The sequence below is a fragment of the Corvus hawaiiensis genome, chromosome 20 (genome assembly GCF_020740725.1).
Source record: "Corvus hawaiiensis isolate bCorHaw1 chromosome 20, bCorHaw1.pri.cur, whole genome shotgun sequence".
Lineage (NCBI taxonomy): Eukaryota > Metazoa > Chordata > Aves > Passeriformes > Corvidae > Corvus > Corvus hawaiiensis.
In genome coordinates this window covers 13590808-13596209 of record NC_063232.1, presented here as the reverse complement: position 1 = coordinate 13596209, position 5402 = coordinate 13590808, and the positions used below count along the sequence as shown (strand labels likewise).

At 67.2% G+C, this 5402-nt stretch overlaps 1 pseudogene; it reads right to left on the bottom strand.

Moving 5' to 3' along the window:
- Nucleotides 1–1111: 1111 nt before the first annotated feature.
- Nucleotides 1112–3565, bottom strand: LOC125336110 (annotated as a pseudogene).
- Nucleotides 3566–5402: the final 1837 nt, after the last annotated feature.

Below are 5402 nucleotides of genomic sequence, written 5' to 3'. Positions count from 1 at the left end.
TGGGAGTGACTGGGACTATGCTGGGGGAACTGGGAGAACTGGGAACACACTGGACAAAAGTGGGACAACTGGGAGAAACTGGGACCATGCTGGGGGCAAATTGCATCATAATGGGGAATGACTGGGAGTGACTGGGTTCATACTGGGAGCAACAGGCAGTGAGGGGAAGTGACCAGAATCATACTGGGAGTGATGAGGAAACTGGAACCAGGCAGGGAGGGAACTGGGCTCCTACTGGGAGCAGCCCTTTCCCAGCCCCGGGACCTCCGAGCCCCTTTCCCGTCCCCGGGACCCCCGAGCCCCTTTCCCGTCCCCGGGACCCCTGAGCCCCTTTCCAGCCCCGGGACCCCTGAGCCCCTTTCCAGCTCCGGGACCCCCGAGCCCCTTTCCCGGCCCCGGGACCCCCGAGCCCCTTTCCAGCCCCGGGACCCCCGAGCCCCTTTCCCGGCCGTGCCGCCCCTGCAGCCCCCAGACCCCCCCGCCGGGGTCCCGCCAATCCCAGGGGTCCCCCCTCTCGGGGTCCCCGCTTTGGGATTCTGGGGCTCTCCTCTCTCCGGGGTCCCGCTTAGGGAAGCCGCGGCTCTCCCGGGGCTCCCCAAAACCGGTGTCCCCCCGCCCCCGCCGGCCCCGCGCCGTCCCCACGGGGCCCCGGCAGAGCTCGGAGGGCCCGGCCCGGGAAGCCCAACCCCCACCGCGGGGGGACCCGCATCCCCCCGCCCCCGCCGGGGCTCTGCCGGCACCGCCACCGCCACCCCCAAAAACACCTCCCGGGACCCCCCGATATCCGCCCCAGGGGCATCTGCGGCTCGCCTTTGGAGTCCCGCAAGCTCCAAACATCGCGCCGCCCGCCCCGACAGAGAGCATGAAACAGCGAGCCCCAAATCGATTTCCTGGGAGCTCCAAATATCCCTCCCCCCTCCAAAAACACCGCCCGGCATGTTTGGGCCGAGCTCCCCCTCCCCGGGCACCTGCGGGATGCGGGGCGGGCGATGCTCCCGGCCCGAGCGGCTGCGGATCCAGAGAGCGCTGCTCGCACGTGGAACCTCCTCCGCCTGCTCCGGCTCCTCCTTCTTCCCGCCGTGCCTCCTCTTCCTCCTCCTCTGTCCCGCCTCCTCCTCCTCCTGCCCTTCCTCCGTGCCTGCGGCCGCGGCCCGGGAGCTCTCGGGGCAGCGGGGCCGGGCCGGGCCACGATGGGAAAGGGCTGGGTCACCCCAGAGCGAGCTGGGGCAGCGGAGCTTTGGGGCAACAACGGGAAAGGGGTGCGAGAGGGGGGATCCGGGGAGGTGGGACAGCGGGAAAGGGCTTCCAGTGGGGTCCCCCAGTTAACCCCAGCAGCCCCAAACCCCGTCCCAGCCCTCCCCGTTGCCTCCCCACCCCCGGCTGAGTGCGGGGCTCAGCGCAGGACCCGTCGCCGTTCGGGGCTCCCCCGAGTGCAGCAAACGAGAGAGTGCCCCCCGGGTGAATTTTTGGGGTTCGCTCTACCATCGGCGCTTTAAGATGCCCCGGTAAAGTCGGTGCCCACTGTAACTCCCGTTAAAAGGGCAACACCACTCCCGTTGATTCCGGCAGCGGAGCCCCGGGAGGGTTTGGGGGTCCCGGGAGGGTTTGGGGGTACGTGGGTGGTGCCGATGATGGCGATGGGGACCCCGTGCTGGGTGTGAACATTCGCGAGGGGCTCCTGGGGGGGTTTTGTGGGTCCCGGGGATTTTTGGGGGTTCCCGAGGGGGGTTTTCAGGGGTCCCAAAGTGGGGGTTTGGGTGATCCCGGGAGGAATAATTTGAGATCCCAAGTCTGTTTTGGGGTACCTTCCAGTGATGGAGATGGGGACCCCGTGCCAGGTATAAACCTTCTCAAGGGGGTCCGGGGGATGTTGGGAGGTCCCGTGGGAATTTTGGTGTCCTGAGAGGGTTTTGGGGGGGTTTTATGGGGCTTTGCGGTCCTGGGGAGTTTTTGGAGGGTCCCGGGCATATTTTCGGGGTCCCAGGAGAGGTTGGGGTTCCCCGGGGGGGTGTTGGGGATTCTCGGGAGGTTTTGGGGTACCTGGGCGATGCCGGTGACAGAGCTGGGGACCCCGTGCCGGGTATGAACCTTCTCGCTGCGCACGGGCAGCGTCAGCGTGTTCAGGGAGATCCTGGGGGACCGGGGGGTTCACCCCAAATCCCGGGGGACCCCAAATGCTGAGGGACCCCTGAACTCCCCTCACCGCTGGATCTGCTGCAGGCAGGGGAGCACCAGCACTCGGCCCCCACCCCCCACTCTCACGGGGGGGCTGCAGAAGAAATCTGGGGGGCACAGACGGGTTGGTGGGGTCCCCCCAAAGTTGCCAGGGAGGGGACACAGGGGGACTCCCAGGAATGCCCTTTGGGGGCTTAGGGGGCACCCAGGAGGAGTTTGGGGGGGAAACGGATTGGAGCTTCCAGACGCCGAATCTGATGAGGAGAATTACGCCGATGGCAGCGATGATGACACAGCGACCACCGGGGTGAGATTCCCGCTGGATTCCGGCTCTGGAAAGCACGGGATGGTGAGGAGGGGGAGGGGAACCCCCATCCCGCTGCTCCACATTCCCAAATTCCCAATTCCCACATCCCACATTCCCAGCCCCACCCCAGGAGAAGATCCCGATCTCCGGCATTCCGGGATGCTCCACCCAGCACCGGTGCTGCTCCCGCTCCTCCGGCAGCGCCTCGATCCCGGGCCAGGGGTGGAAGGTGCTGTCTCTGTTGGGAACGATCCCGGATTTCATCCCCTTCATCCAGCTGATCCCGATGGTGCTGGGGTAGAATCCGTACGCGTGGCAGGACAACGTCAGGATCCCGTGTTCCTCTTTCCCGGACACATGGACATCGGGGGGCTCTGGAATGGGGTCACGGTGAGATGCAGCCATGAGATTCCATGGCAGTGGGATGGGGATGAGATCTGCCCATGGAATTCCATGGGAATGGGATGGCAGTGAGATCCATCTACAGAATTCCCATGGGAATGGGTTGGCTGATATCCATCCATGGAATTTCCATGGGAATTCCCATGTTCCCAAATTTTGCCCCCCCAAAATCCCGCATTCTCAAATCCCATATTCCCACGGGAATTCTGCCCTCCCCACCTTCACTCTCCAGTGCCTCCCGCCCGTATCTGACATGTTTCCGGAGACATTCCAGGCAGGTGTGCCCCAGGTAATTTGCTGATTCCTCAGCCTTGATCTCGGGGATGCCCATTCCAGTCCCGCAGTTGCCATCCCAGCCCCACAGATCCCGGCCCAGCCCCGGCTCCCCGCGCTCAGCCCCGCTCTGGCTGTGCCGGTCCTGCAGCATCTCCGGCTCCCTGGTGGCCCCGTGCCGGTGCTGCTCGCTGTGCCGGCTCCGGGGATCCCAAGATCCCGGCTCGGCTCCGGCCGCCATCCCCGGCGCCTGCGGCTCCGCCCGGTCCCGCTCGCTGCGGCGGCGCCGGGAGGGGATCCCATCCAGGGACCCCATGGACACGAACTGGGGGAGCCCCGGGCCGGGCTCCGGCACCGCCACGTGCGGGTAACGCAGGGACAGGAGAGCTGGGGGGACACGGAGATTTGGGGTCTGGGGGGTCAGGGGTGAAGGAAAGGGGGAACTGGGAGAGCTGGGAGAGCCGGGAAGGGGGTTTGAGGGTTCCGGGATTGAGAAAAGGGCAGGCTGGGGGTGGGTAGAGGTGGGATGGGTGGGGTTAAGGGGGTCCCTGTATCCAGGAATGGGGGCTCCAAGGGCCCCCAGTGACCCCAGTCCCAGCACAGGGCGGGGAAAGCCGGGATGGCTGCGAATAGGGGTGCCGGGTGTGCTCAGTGTTGAGGAAAGGAGGGGCTGGGTGCTGGGAAAGGCACGAATAGGGGTCCGGGGGGGTCTCTGGGTAAGGGAAAATGGGGCTCTGGGGGCTGGGAGAGGCGGAATGGCCGGGAAGGGGTGCCGGGGTTATGGGTGCCGGATAAGGGGGTGCAGGGTGGGACCCAAGCCCAGGAATGGGGGTTCTGGGGGATCGCGGTGCCCAGGAATGGGGATTTAGGGATCCTCGGTGCTCCGGAATGGGCGAGCAAAGAGTCCCGGTGCCGGGGGTCCCACTCGCCCCTCGCCGCCCCCAGGAGCGCCCCCGGCCCCAGCGCTGGAGCCCTCGCGCTGCTCCGCTGGCCCCGCCCCCAGCCCGGCTCCGCCCCCAGAGCCGCCTCCGGCCCCTCCATTGGCGCCGCTCTTTCCTGCCCGCCAATGGCAGCTCGGGATGCTCGTGACGTCACCGGTGGCCGGGCAGATCCCGGCGGCGCAGGGCGGGAGACGGAGAAGCCAAAGGGACCGAGGGAGCGCGGGGGGAGGGGACGGGGCAATTCCAGGGAATTCCCCTGGATCCCCTCCTGGCATCCCCGGACCCTCCTCGGCCGCGACCTGCGGGACCCCCGGGCCGGGCTGGGCTGAGCTCCCGGGCCCCGCGGCCAAACTCTGCCTGGAACCCGCTGGGTTCGGCCCGGAGCGGGGCAAGCACCGGGAGCCGCGGATCCATTTTGTCCTGCGGCTGCGGGGCCCCAGGCCCGGCGGAGCAGGACTGGGCGCTGTGACCCCGATCCCTGACTCCCAATCTCCTTCTCTCTCTCTCTCCTCTCCTGTCCCTTTCCTTTGGGTGATCATAAATCCCAGAGCGGCTGCAGAGCCCCGTGCCCAGTTCGGGTTTCCCAGGAAAGGGAGGCCTGGGGCTGAGGTGCTCCGGGATGGCCGGGAATGGGGGTCCGGGGGTCCCTGGGGTGAGGGAAACAGGGGATGCAGGGGCTGGGAGAGGAGGATACCCGGGACAGGGAGTGCAGGGGGGTGCTGGTGCAGGATGAGGGGTGCAGGGGGGTCCCAGGGCTCCCAAAGCCCAGGGAATCCAAGGGGATTCAAGGGGGTCCCAGGGCTCCCAAAGCCCCTCCCAGGGGGGAGCAGGAGCTGGGTCAGGAGCGCTGTGGGAGAGAAAAGGGGGTGACCCTGCATGGGGGGACATGGGGGAGTCACACGCGCTCCGAGGGGAGGACACGACCCCCGGGGACCCCCCCTCACCTCCTCCCGCAGGTGGAGGCCGAGCCCCAGCCCAAGAGGACGAAGCCCAACACGAAGCCCCTGGCCCCCGTCAGCATCTTGGGGGGCGTCCGGCGGCAGCTCCGGGGGCGGGAGGGGCAGGATCCGGGAAAAGGCGGCAGCTGCCGGGAAGGGGCCGGGACGGACTGGGACAGGCTGGGATGGACTGGGACAGACTGGGACACCGGGATACACCAGGACCAGAACCAGGACCGGAACCCTCTGGGACCAGAACTGGGTAACAGAGGTCACACTGCGAGCAACAGGGACCACTCTGAGGGTGACTGGGAGAAACTGGGAGCTTGCTGAGTGCAGCTGGCAGCAGCTGGGAGTGGCTGGGAG